General features: G+C 44.7%; 1 protein-coding gene across 4 annotated transcripts in view; it reads left to right on the top strand.

Moving 5' to 3' along the window:
- The window catches only part of AFG1L (AFG1 like ATPase), a 251,746-nt gene that overhangs the window by 222,705 nt on the left and 16,642 nt on the right, over positions 1–12,399 (top strand). For 3 of the 4 annotated variants that reach the window (XR_010336653.1, XR_002478506.2, XR_010336655.1), the window contains 2 exons: positions 6,963–7,090; positions 8,326–8,412. The gene's annotated coding sequence lies outside the window, so the exon portion shown is untranslated. The remainder of the gene's footprint in view (positions 1–6,962; positions 7,091–8,325; positions 8,413–12,399) is intronic. The other variant, XR_010336654.1, reaches the window with a different exon arrangement.

Here is a 12,399-nt window from a genome sequence, read left to right as displayed (position 1 = left end):
ATCTTCCTAGTAGTCTGTCTATTTTGTTGATCTTTTCAAAAAACCAGCTCCTGGATTTATTGATTTTTTGAAGGGTTTTTCGTGTCTCTATCTCCTTCAATTCTGCTTTGATCTTAGTTATTTCTTGTCTTCTGCTAGGTTTTGAGTGTTTTTGATCTTGCTCCTCTAGCTCTTTCAATTTTGACAATAGGGTGTCAATTTTAGATCTCTCCTTTCTTCTCATGTGGGCACTTATTGCTATATATTTTCCTCTAGAGACTGCTTTAAATGTGTCCCAGAGATTCTGGTATGTGGTGTCTTCGTTTTCGCTGGTTTTGAAGAACATCTTTATTTCTGCCTTCATTTCATTGTTTATCCAGTCAACATTCAGGAGAAAGTTGTTCAGTTTCCATGAAGCTGTGCAGTTCTGGGTTGGTTTCTGAATTCTGAGTTCTAACTTGATTGCACTGTGGTCTGAGAGACTGTTTGTTATGGTTTCCGTTCTTTTGCATTTGCTGAGGAGTGATTTACTTCCAATTATGTGGTCAATTTTAGAGTAGGTGTGATGTGGTGCTGAGAAGAATGTATATTCTATGGATTTGGGGTGGAGAGTTCTGTAAATGTCTATTAGGTTTGCTTGTTCCAGGTCTGAGTTCAAGTCCTGGATATCCTTGTTAATTTTCTGTCTCGTTGATCTGTCTAATATTGACAATGGTGTGTTGAAGTCTCTCACTATTATTGTGTGGGAGTCTAAGTCTCTTTGTAAGTCATTAAGAACTTGCCTTATGTATCTGGGTGCTCCTGTATTAGGTGCATATATATTTAGGATCATTAGCTCTTCTTGTTGCATTGATCCTTTTACCATTATGTAATGTCCTTCTTTGTCTCTTTTGATCTTTGTTGCTTTAAAGTCTATTTTATCAGAGATGAGAATTGCAACTCCTGCTTTTTTTTCTCTCCATTTGCTTGGTAAATCTTCCTCCATCCCTTTATTTTGAGCCTTTGTGTATCCTTGCATGTGAGATGGGTTTCCTGGATACAGCACACTGATGGGTTTTGACTTTTTATCCAATTTGCCAGTCTGTGTCTTTTGATTGGGGCATTTAGTCCATTTACGTTTAGGGTTAATATTGTTATGTGTGAATTTGATCCTGCCATTTTGATGCTAGCCGGCTGTTTTGCCCATTGGTTGATGCAGATTGTTCATTGTGTTGATGCTCTTTACCATTTCGTGTGTTTTTGGAGTGGCTGGTACTGGTTGTTCTTTTCTATGTGTAGTGCCTCTTTCAGGAGCTCTTGTAAAGCCGGTCTGGTGGTGACGAAATCTCTGAGTACTTGCTTGTTCACAAAGGATTTTATTTTTCCTTCACTTATGAAGCTTAGTTTGGCTGGATATGAAATTCTGGGTTGAAAGTTCTTTTCTTTAAGGATGTTGAATATCGGCCCCCACACTCTTCTGGCTTGTAGGGTTTCTGCTGAGAGATCTGCTGTGAGTCTGATGGGCTTCCCTTTGTGGGTAACCCGACCTTTTTCTCTGGCTGCCCTTAGTATTTTCTCCTTCATTTCAACCCTGGTGAATCTCATGATTATGTGCCTTGGGGTTGCTCTTCTAGAGGAATATCTTTGTGGTGTTCTCTGTATTTCCTGGACTTGAATATTGGCCTGCCTTGCTAGGTTGGGGAAGTTTTCCTGGATAATATCCTGAAAAGTATTTTCCAGCTTGGATGGATTCTCTTCGTCACATTCAGGTACACCTATCAAACGTAGATTAGGTCTTTCACATAGTCCCATATTTCTTGTTGACTTTGTTCATTCTTTTTTACCCTGTTTTCTCTAATCTTGCCTTCTCATTTTATTTCATTGAGTTGATCTTCAACCTCTAATATCCTTTCTTCTGCTTGGTCAATTCGGCTGTTGAAACTTGTGCATGCTTCGCGAAGTTCTCGTGTTGTGTTTTTCAGCTCCATCAATTCACTCATATTCCTCTCTAAGTTGTCCATTCTCGTTAGCATTTTGTCAAGTCTTTTTTCAAGGTTCTTAGTTTCTTTGCATTGGGTTAGAACATGTTCTTTTAGCTCACGGAAGTTTCTTATTATCCACTTTCTGAAGGCTGATTCTGTCATTTCATCACACTCGTTCTCCATCCAGTCTTGTTCTCTTGCTGGTGAGGGTTGTGATCCCTTGTAGGAGGAGAGGTGTTCTGGTTTCGGGTGTTTTCATCCTTTTTGTGCTGATTTCTTCCCATCTTTGTGGATTTACCACCTGTCGACTTTGTAGTTGTTGACTTTCTGATTTTGGTAAGTTTAAGTCTGCAGCAGCAGAACTCATAAACCCTTTTTTTTTTCCCCAGGTGTTCTGTCCCAGGGAGTTAGGGCTTTATAAGTTTCCGCTGTGCTGCTGCCGTTTTCCCTGCCCACAAGGAGGCAGCCTAGTCACTCTCAGCCTGCAGAGGCTTCGCTGAGCTGCTGTGGGCTCTGCCCAGCTGCCGTGTGAACTTCCCTGCAGTTCTGTTTATATGGGTGTAGTTAGAACTGCTTCCGCTATGTTGGCCTGCCTCTGTAGTGATGCACCCTCTCTGTAATGGCGGGTTGCCTTGGTGACAGCAGGTTGCCCCGGCAACTGCCAGCTGCCTCCGTAATGGCGGACGCCCCTCCTCCACAGAGCTGGACCGTCCCGGGTTCAGTTGTGTTTGCCATGAAAGTCTCAACCCAGAGCGTTTCCAATTGCTGTTTTTTTTTTTTTTTTTTTTTTTTTTTTTTTTTGTGGGGGTGGAACCAGCCGGGCCTGGTCACCTGGCTCCCTGCCTCAGAGCCTTTTGTTTTTTAGTTGAACCGTTGGCTCTCTACCAGGTGACCTGGTCGCCTGTTGAATAGGCGCCGGGATCTGTGTGATTTCCCATGCGGCAACCCACTGCGCCGGCTGAAACCGCGGCTCTGAGATTCGTGGCGCTTTTTTGCCCAGGAATCTTCTGGCCTGGCTTCCTGCTTCAGCTCCCCTTGCTGGCTAAGAGGGGACACCGTCTCATTTACTCTGCACCGGGAGCCGCTGCGCTGGCTGAAACCGCGGCTCTGAGATTCGTGGCGCTTTTTTGCCCGGCAATCTCCTGGCCTGGCTCCCCATTTCAGCTCCCTCCCCTTGCTGGCTAAGAGGGGACACTGTCTTGTTTACTCTGCACTGGGAACCGCTGCGCCAGGGCGCAGGCCAAACAGCCGCGCCGGCCAAAACAGCCGCGCTGGCGACCTGTGGGGCACTCCGCCTGTGAATCTCCTGGTCTGTGGGCAGTAAAAGTCTGTCTGGAAATGTGGCATCCACTCATCCTCTGCTCTTTCACTCGGACCTGCAATCCTGAGCTCCTCCTAACCGGCCATCTTGGATCTCTCCCCAACAGCATTTTCTAAAACAAAAAACAAGTTAGTGAGAAAAGTGGCTTTGTTTTAATTTTTTGCCAATGTCTGGTTTAGTAAAATGCAGCCAGATTCTCATACCTGCCTCTGCATTCAATCTGTTGGAATATCACACGTCATGTAGCACCTGAAAAAATCAACTGTGTACCTGTGGGAGAATGAGCATGAGAAAGGTAAATAATGTCTTAGTGGTTTTATGGAAAATGACTTTGACTTCATGGACTCACTAAGAGTCACAGGTCCCTCGGGGGCCCCTGGACCACCCTTGGACAAGGCTGAGTTTATTGCTAATGAGATGAAGGATTCCCACGTGCCCACTGGAGCCCACTGGTGAGAGCTGGTATTGGCAACTGGAGTGAAGAGGGGGTGCTAAGCATGGGCAGGGTGGGGCCAAGCTGGATGGGAAATTGAATATAGGAGAAGATGGTAGCCAGTATACCCATTGAGACCCCCTAGTCACCGAGCAGAGGCCTTGCTTCATCCTTGCTGCTGCCTGCTGCTCTGAGCCCTAAGCACTTTGCCAGCCCAGCCTCAACCTTGCAGCTCTCTTCTCTAGCTTCTCCTCCTGCCTCTCACCTCTTCCTTCTCTGAAAGCTTCTGGTTCCTTTTCCTTTTCTCACCATCTTAGTTGTTTCTTGGATCCACATAAAAATGGTAATTATGAAAAACAACACCCAATATTATACAAAGTACTTTCACACGTAACATCTTCTTCACACTCTTTTCTTGATGTCCATAGCAACAAATGCCAGCCGATGCCAATTATTCTCAAGTGTGTCTTCCCATCCCTGACTACCCCAGTCTCCTGTTCTGTACTTCCAACTGCCTACTGGATCTCTCCTCTTGAATTTTCCTTACACTGTGTCTCAAATAGTACTCAACCTAGTCCTCCACACTGAAATATCTTCCTGCAATGGTACACCTTTTGCAATGATACTGTCTCAGGCACTCACACAGCTGCAGTACTCTGCAATACTCTGCCACTGGCCCCTTGGCAGTTAACAAGAGCCAGTGGTGTTGGGTACAGAAAAGAAGGAATAGACATTAAAATCATGTTGTATGATGGAGAAAGAGTTCAAGATAAGTATCAGTGCAGGACAGGACTTGGAGAATGGTTAATTATTGGAATGAATGGCAAATCTGACAATCTGAAGACAGGAGTGGTTTGAGCAAAGGTGATCCCAGGACTTTCACCCTGTCCTGAGTGCGTCTACAGTTTCTTCTACAGTGACTGGATCAGTTCTGGAGTCTCTCCGTCGTCATTATCCACCCGGGAGCTGGGGATAAGACTTCAGAGAGTCCCAGGATGAGCTGGCCTTTGGGAATATAGTAGATCTCATTTCTCTGATTCACTCTTTCATTTATTGGATAAACAGTGTCAAGTGCTTCTTATGACAAGGCACTCTGATAGATGCTACGTGGGACATAATGAAGTTTAAAGCTTCATTATTAAAAAAGTCATATTTTGGCCAGGCACCGTGGCTCACGCCTCTAATCCCAACACTTTGGGAGGCCAAGGTGGAAAGATCACTTAAAGCCAGGAGTGAAAAGAAAGAACAAAGAAAAAGAAAAATGTTATTATTTTAATAGGAGAATCTATATGTTGATTATATTGCTCCTTAAGGAAGAGTCAGCAATTTAAATCAAAATGAAAACTTGAATCTCTAAAGCTGGCTAATCTCATCTGGAACATGTGGCTCCCCATTGTCCCTAAGATCACCTTCTCCGTAGTCTACCAGGCTAGCATGAGCCACACTTGTTCAGTTTTCCAAATCTCAGCTAAGAGAAAGGCTTCATTAGTATTTGGGGGATACAGGCAGGGCACGGTGTCTCACCTGTAATCCCAGCACTTTGGGAGGCTGAGGTGGGTGGCTCACTTGAGGCCAGGGGTTCAAGACCAGCCTGGCCAACATGGTGAAACCCCATCTCCACAAAAAATATGTAAATTAACCAGGTGTGGTGGTGCGTGCCTATAATCCCAGCTACTCAAGAGGCTAAGGCAGGAGAATCACTTGAACCCAGGAGGCGGAAGTTGTAGTGAGCCGAGACTGCACCATTATACTCTAGCCTGGGCAACTCTGTCTCAAAAAAAAAAAATAATATTTTGGGGATACAGATAATAAATTCAGAAAATACTTGGCCTCTAGATGATATGGCTAATAAAATTTAATGTGATCATCTTCAGCATGAATCTCCACTTTGTTCCAGCTCCCCCTCCAGATGCCAGATACCTCTTCTATCCCCCTCCACAAGACAATACTCATAGACACATGTATACCTCTGAGTGCTTCCTGGAAAGGGCAGAGTCCAAAAAGAAGCCTCTTCAGTCATGGCAGTCATTGCTAGAACTTGCCCATAACCAGTTCTCTTTCCAAGCACACAGGAGGATCACACTTTCTGACTCCTTGTCAGTTAGACAAGGCCATGTGACTATTTCTGAGCAGTTAGTTGGCAGTGAGTGGAAGTGACGTGACATGTCAAGTCACGTGCTTCTTATGACAAGGCTTTCTGCTAGATGCTATGTGGGACATAATGAAGTTTAAAGCTTTTTTTAAAAAGGCATTATTTTGGCCAGGCATGGTGCCTCACACCTTTAATCCCAACACTTTCGGAGGCCAAGTTGGGAAGATCATTTGAGGCCAGGAGTGAAAAAAAAAAAGAAAAAAGAAAAAGAAAAAAAAGTGACGTGCCATTTCCAAGGTGAAGCACTTACTAGCTGGCTTGAGAGCTTCTAGATCTCTTTTCTTTTGCATGGAAAACCTGGAAATGCCATGTTGAGACAGTCACCCAAGATAAAATAGCCTGGAAAGCTGAGCCTCCACATGGAAATGCCAAACCATCCATGGCAAATGCTGCGTGAGCAAGAAATAAAATTACATTCAGTTTTTTCTTGGAGAAATAAGGGAAAAAATAAAAATAAATTACATTCTGATAAGCCATGGAAACTTTCGGTGTCATTTGTTATGGCAGCATAATCCAGCCTGTCTTGACTGTACACCAGCTGGCCTGCAGGCCAGCCCCTTCTGGGTCTGTTTCTTGTCTGAGGACCTGGCCCTTTCTTGGGAATTGACACTACAAATGGCTGCTCTCCTTGGCTTCATCTCCAGACCCATGTGGCTTGTCCCTGGAGGGCTTAGCAATAGCAACACATCTCTCTATTGCCCCAAACCTCAACGTTCACACATATGCTATAACTGCCCCAAGAATCCCCCTCCATTCCTTAACTTTAAATACTTTCTTACTTGGATATTTGTGTGTTTGGGGGTCACAGTGAAAATATTAGGTGGACGGGTTTTAATATATCCAACGACTTTAAACCCAACTTTGATACTCAAGTGGCCAGGAAAGCTACTTCCAATTCTTTAGGGCTTGGACTTGAGCCATCGGTTGTTTACAACTCTAAGCAGATGCAAGTTATAAAAACAATTTGTTCACATATGGAGTTTGCATCCAGAGAAAACTATTTTCAGAGATGAAATCAATCTAACCAAAGAAGAATAGGCAGGGAGTAAAATCAAGCAGTGCTAAGGCACATGCTTATCCCGACCCATAAGGAATCCAGCCATTTCACTCCTCCAGCAGGTGGGGATCCAGAGGCATCCTGAGAGAAGGGGCAGGCGGGAAGAACAGAGCACCATAAGGAGTCAGGAGTGGATTTGAGACCCTGTGCTGCTACAAACCGTATAACCTCATGCACGTAACTTTGGGTAAGTCACTTAGTGTTACTCTTTGGGCCTCATCTAAGACCTTTATTTCTGTGAAGCTGTAACGATTTATAGTTTGATCGAACAGTGTATACAGATACAGATGGTCAGTAAGCACACGAAAAATGCTCAGTATCATGACTCATTAGGGAAATGCAAATCAAAATCACCGTGAGGTACCACTTCACACTACTGGAATGGTTAGAATCAAAGAGATGGAGAATAAAAAACGCTGGCAAGGATGTGGAGAAATTGGAACCCTCACACGCTGCTGATGAAAATGTAAAATGGTGCAGCTTTGGAAAACAGTTTGGCAGCTCCTCAAAATATTGCTAGAATTGCTAAGCATCTAGCAATTCTCCTAGATACCTAAGAGAAATATAAATATATATCTGCATAAGAACTTGTACATGAGTGTTTGCAACAGATTATTTATATTAGCCCCAAAGTGAAAACCCAAATGTCCACTAACTGATGAATGGATAAACATGATGTGGCATTACATACAAAGTAGTAATATTTAGCAGTGAAAATGAAGTCCCGATATGTGCTGCTACATGGATGGGCCTTGAAAACATTATTCTAAGTGAAAGAAGCCAGTTGTGAAGGGCACGCATGTGTATGGCTCCATGTTTATGATATGCCAAGTGGGCAAATCTATAGAGATAAAGAGTAGGGCCTAGGGGTGAGGGCAGGAATGAGGAATATTGCTAATAGGTACAAGATTTCTTTTAGGGGTAATGAAAACATCTGAAATTAGATTGTAGTGGTAATCACACAAGTTTGTGACTAGACTAAAAATCGCCAAATTGTGTGCTTTACATGGTTGGATTTTATGGTATGTGAATTATATCTCAATCAAGCTATTAAACACAGTGTACAGGGCTAGGCACAGTGGCTCACGCCTGTAATCCCAGCACTTTGGGAGGCCAAGGCAGGTGGATCACTTGAGGCCATGAGTTTAAGACCAGCCTCACCAACATGGCAAAACCCCATTTCTACTCCAAATACAAAAATTAGCCAGACATGGTGATGCACATCTGTAATCTCAGCTACTTGGGAGGCAGAGGCATGAGAATTGCTTGAACACAGGAGTTGGAGGCTGCAGTGAGCCAAGATCGCGTCACTGTACTCCAGTCTGGATAATGGAGTGAGACTCTGTCTAAAAAATAAAAAATAGTGTACAGATATTCACCATTCATTCATTCATCATTTACTTGCTATCTACTCTGTCCCAGGAGCCAGGCACACTGAGAATAATGAGACAAACTCCCTCACGATGACAGGCTTGTGATCTTTTGGGGACAACACACAGACATAATGTGGTAAGTGACAAGGAGGAGCCTTACCCCGGTATCCTGGGAAGACCAGGGCACTCAAGTCAGCCAGGAAATGTAGTAAAAGGCATAGAAAGGACCGAGGGACAAACACTGTGCTGGGGAGGAGAGCTGCAGAATGACAAAACCCATCCCTAGTCTCCAGGAGATGAAATGAGAAAGAGCACCAGTGCAGGGCCAAGTGTCACCCATACCACGAGAAAGTACAAAGTGCTCTGGCAATTCAGAAGAGGCAGCTATAATGACTCGAATGTTATTCTTCTGAATGTTCAGAGAGAAATGAGACATAATTTGATCCTTCGAGACGTAACAATTCCTCTTTAGAACCCCAAATTCAGGGTGCAGAATGTAAAAACTGCTGCTGCTATCATCAAAATGTGTCATTCATTTTGCACTAATAACCTATCATATTTTAACCAAACTCTGAAAAGACCGAATATTAGATTCAATTGCTAAAGATTTATCAGTTGATTTCTATTGATTAGAGCAACATAGTTTGTAGAATTAAAAATAATTGCCTATGCTTTTATGGTACTGACATAATCAGATTTGACAGCACAAAAATAATGCTCAAACTATGACAAAGCAACTTTAAGTTTGGGGCAAAATAGACACGATGTATGAGTGAGTTAAACTCCCACCTTACGGTCACCACTTTGTAGCCATAGTTACTCGTGGGGAATAAGGAAGAGAAGGGGCTGGGCGCAGTGGCTCATGCCTGTAATCCCAGCACTTTGGGAGGCAGAGGCGGGCAGATCACCTGAGCTTAAGAGTCTGAGACCAGCCTGAGCAACATGGTGAAACCCCTTCTCTACAAAAAAATACAAAAATTAGCTGGGCGAGGTGGCACATGCCTGTAATCCCAGCTACTCAGGAGGCTAAGGCAGGAGAATTGCTTGAGCCCGGGAGGTGGAGGTTGCAGTGAGCTGAGATTGCACCCCTGCACTCCAGCCCGGATAACAGAGCGAGACTCTGTCTGTCTCAATAAATCAATCAATCAATAAAAATGAAGGAAGAGGAGGATCTGCTGTAATGATTGGGAGGGGACTCCCTAATGGAGATGGAGAAGGAGCTGGCAGAGATGAGAGAAGAAGCTGACAGAATATTGACATTCAGAGCTCTTGTCACAGCATAAGCTAGAGGGCCCCAGGGCAACCTCATGACAGCTAAGGGCAGGTCCCTCTTCCTGCTTTGAGCCAGGGCACTGTCCTTATTCAGGCTGAACTGGATCTGCAGCCTGTGTGTGCTCTCTAGACCCATCTTGACGCTTGGTTGGGGAAGGCTTTCACCTCTAAGGCTCTGGTTTGTCCCCAGTTTGTGCCACTGAGTTTCAGTCCCCTTCAACTCTGCCTCAAGGCTAGAATTTATGCCCCAGGGGCCAAGGGTTGGGGAGGGAGTCCTCAGCCTGCTCTTTACCTGACAGCCTGTATCTGTCCTCATTTACATCCTCTGAGAGGCAAACTTGCTTTCTGCGTTCATTCATTCCTTCCAAGCTCCACGTGTGGCAGAAAGGGTCTGGATTGGGATCAAGAGAGGCCAGTTAGGGTCTTGGCTCCATGATGGGCAAAGCCCAGTTCATATGAAGCTTGGCTTCCTCACTCACCCAGCTTTGTTTGGAGTCAGACCTGGGTTAAATGCCTGCTGTATGACCTGGCGTGTTAGCCAACCTTGCTCAACCTTCATCTCCCCATTTGTAAAATGGGGGAAAGAATTCCAACCTTGCAGGTACTGTGGGCATCAGAGATCATTACTCATAGTGCCCAGCACCTCGCAGGCATTCATTAGCCGTAATTGTTATCTACAATTGTCCTCAAACTCCCTTCCTTTTCTGAGAGAGATGCTGGGTCACAAGGGCTCCCATTCTTCAGGTTGGCATTTCAGTTCCATCTGGAAGATGAGTAGAGGCAGCCCCAAGGACCCTGCCCAGGGGCTCAGAGGCATGGATGATGGCCAGATGTCACCCTTCCATTCCTATTGTTGGACCTTGGGCTGGGGTAGCTCAGCCTTCGCCTTCTGGCTTCTCCGTGCAGCACTCACAGCCCTTCAGGTTTGCACGTGCCTTCCTCCCTCTGCCTACGTGAAACCGAACAGAGGGTGGGCTTTGGGTCCTCTTCCCAGTGCAAACCTTCACCTGTGAGACAGACTGCAAAGGGCCGAGGACAATCTGCACTTGATGACGTGAACCATCAGTCTCATTCTCTAAGCTGAGGCCCTAACCTTTTGTGGTCATGGGCTCTACCGAGAAGCTGAGGCTGAATGCTCAGGAAACCTCCGTTCTAACCAAGTTCTGCACAGAGATCTGCTGAGGTTTTGCATAGATTCTCTAGGGGCCCATGACCACAAGTTCAGAAGCCTGAGCTCTGGTGGCTCCTCATGTGTGCCACAGCCTCTCGAAGGGGCGTGGTGCCCACCTGCTCTCTGGAAGATAACAAAGTTAGGGTGTTGGTTTTTCCAAGCGCTGAATCACCTCTGTTGGAAGTACTGAGAGTGACCTGTACGACCCTCCTCTCAGGTACAGAGGACCGGGGGTCCTCGGCGACCCAAGAGGCTCTTGAAGAGGGCACCCCAAGGTGCCAGCATGTTCTGGAAATGATCATTCGTTGGGAGAATCTGACCATATTACATGTCAGAACATTATAATCAGCACATTCTTAGCTGAAATTGTTCACTTCTTTACCACTATTTTTCTCACACTACTGAGCTTTCAAGTAGGTAGAGCTCACCATGGATATTGTTTGCTGGATGATAAGTAAGAAAAACTTATTACATTATTCCCCAAACCTAGTGAACCATCAGAACCACCTGGGAAGCGAATACAGATTATTCAACCCCATGCCAAAGTTACTGAACTTGGATCTTCAGTGGAGAGGCCAAAAAAACTGTAGTTTTAAAGTAAGTGTCATCAGTGAGCCTAATGATTAACTAAGATTAGGAAACAAGGACTTAATATTGAGTAACATTTAACCTTCCTAAAGAAGGCTTTTTTTTTTTTGAGACAGGGTCTTACTCTGTCACTCAGGCTGGAGTTCAGTGGCATGATCACCCACCTCAGCCTCTCAAGCAACTGGGACTACAGGTGCACACCACCATGCCTGGCTAATTTTTGTTTTTTTTTGAGATGGAGTTTTGCCCTTGTTGCCCAGGCTGGAGTGCAATGGTGCCATCTCAGCTCACTGCAACCTCCACCTCCCAGGTACAAGTGATTATCCTGTCTCAGCCTCCCAGTTAGCTCAGATTACAGGCACACACCACCATGTCCAGCTAATCTTTCTGTATTTAGTAGAGACGGGGTTTCAGCATGTTAGGCAGGTCGTGAACTCCTAACCTCAGGTGATTCACTCACCTCGGCCTCCCAAAGTGCTGGGATTACAGGTATGCACCACTGCACCTGGCCAGTTAATTAAAAAAAAATTTGTTGAGATTGCACCATTGCACTCCAGCCTTGGCAACAAGGGTGAAACTCCGTCTCAAAAAAAAAAAACAAAAACACAAAAATTAGCCAGGCATGGTGGTGTGCACCTGTAATCCCAGCTGCTTGAGAGGCTGATGTGGGTGATCGTGCCACTGAACTCCAGCCTGGGTGACAGAGTAAGACCCTGCCTCAAAAAAAAAAAAAAAATAGCCTTCTTTAGGAAGGTTAAATGTTACTCAATATTAAGTTCTTCTTTCCTAATCTTAGGGTCTCCCTATGTTGCCCAGGCTGGTCTTGAACTCCTGGGCTCAAATGATCCTCCAGCCTTGGCCTCCTAAAGTGCTGGGATTACAGGCATAAGCCACCAAGTCTGGCCTAATAAAATTGTTTGAGAAATCAAATAACTGATGTTATATCCTCAAAGTATTTTAAATATATTTATTAGTTTGATCACTGTTCTCTGAAAATTAAAGGCCGCTTTAAAAGGTACATGAAGCACAGTAAGTTTTTTTTTTTTTTTTTTAACTGAAGCGAGAGAAATGAGGCAAAATAGATGGACACAG

Source organism: Aotus nancymaae, unplaced genomic scaffold (assembly GCF_030222135.1).
Source record: "Aotus nancymaae isolate 86718 unplaced genomic scaffold, 86718_ANA_hifiasm-v0.15.2.pri h1tg000040l, whole genome shotgun sequence".
Taxonomy (NCBI): Eukaryota; Metazoa; Chordata; class Mammalia; order Primates; family Aotidae; genus Aotus; species Aotus nancymaae.
Note: the sequence above shows the minus strand (reverse complement) of the source record. Positions and strands in the feature narration are given on the sequence as shown.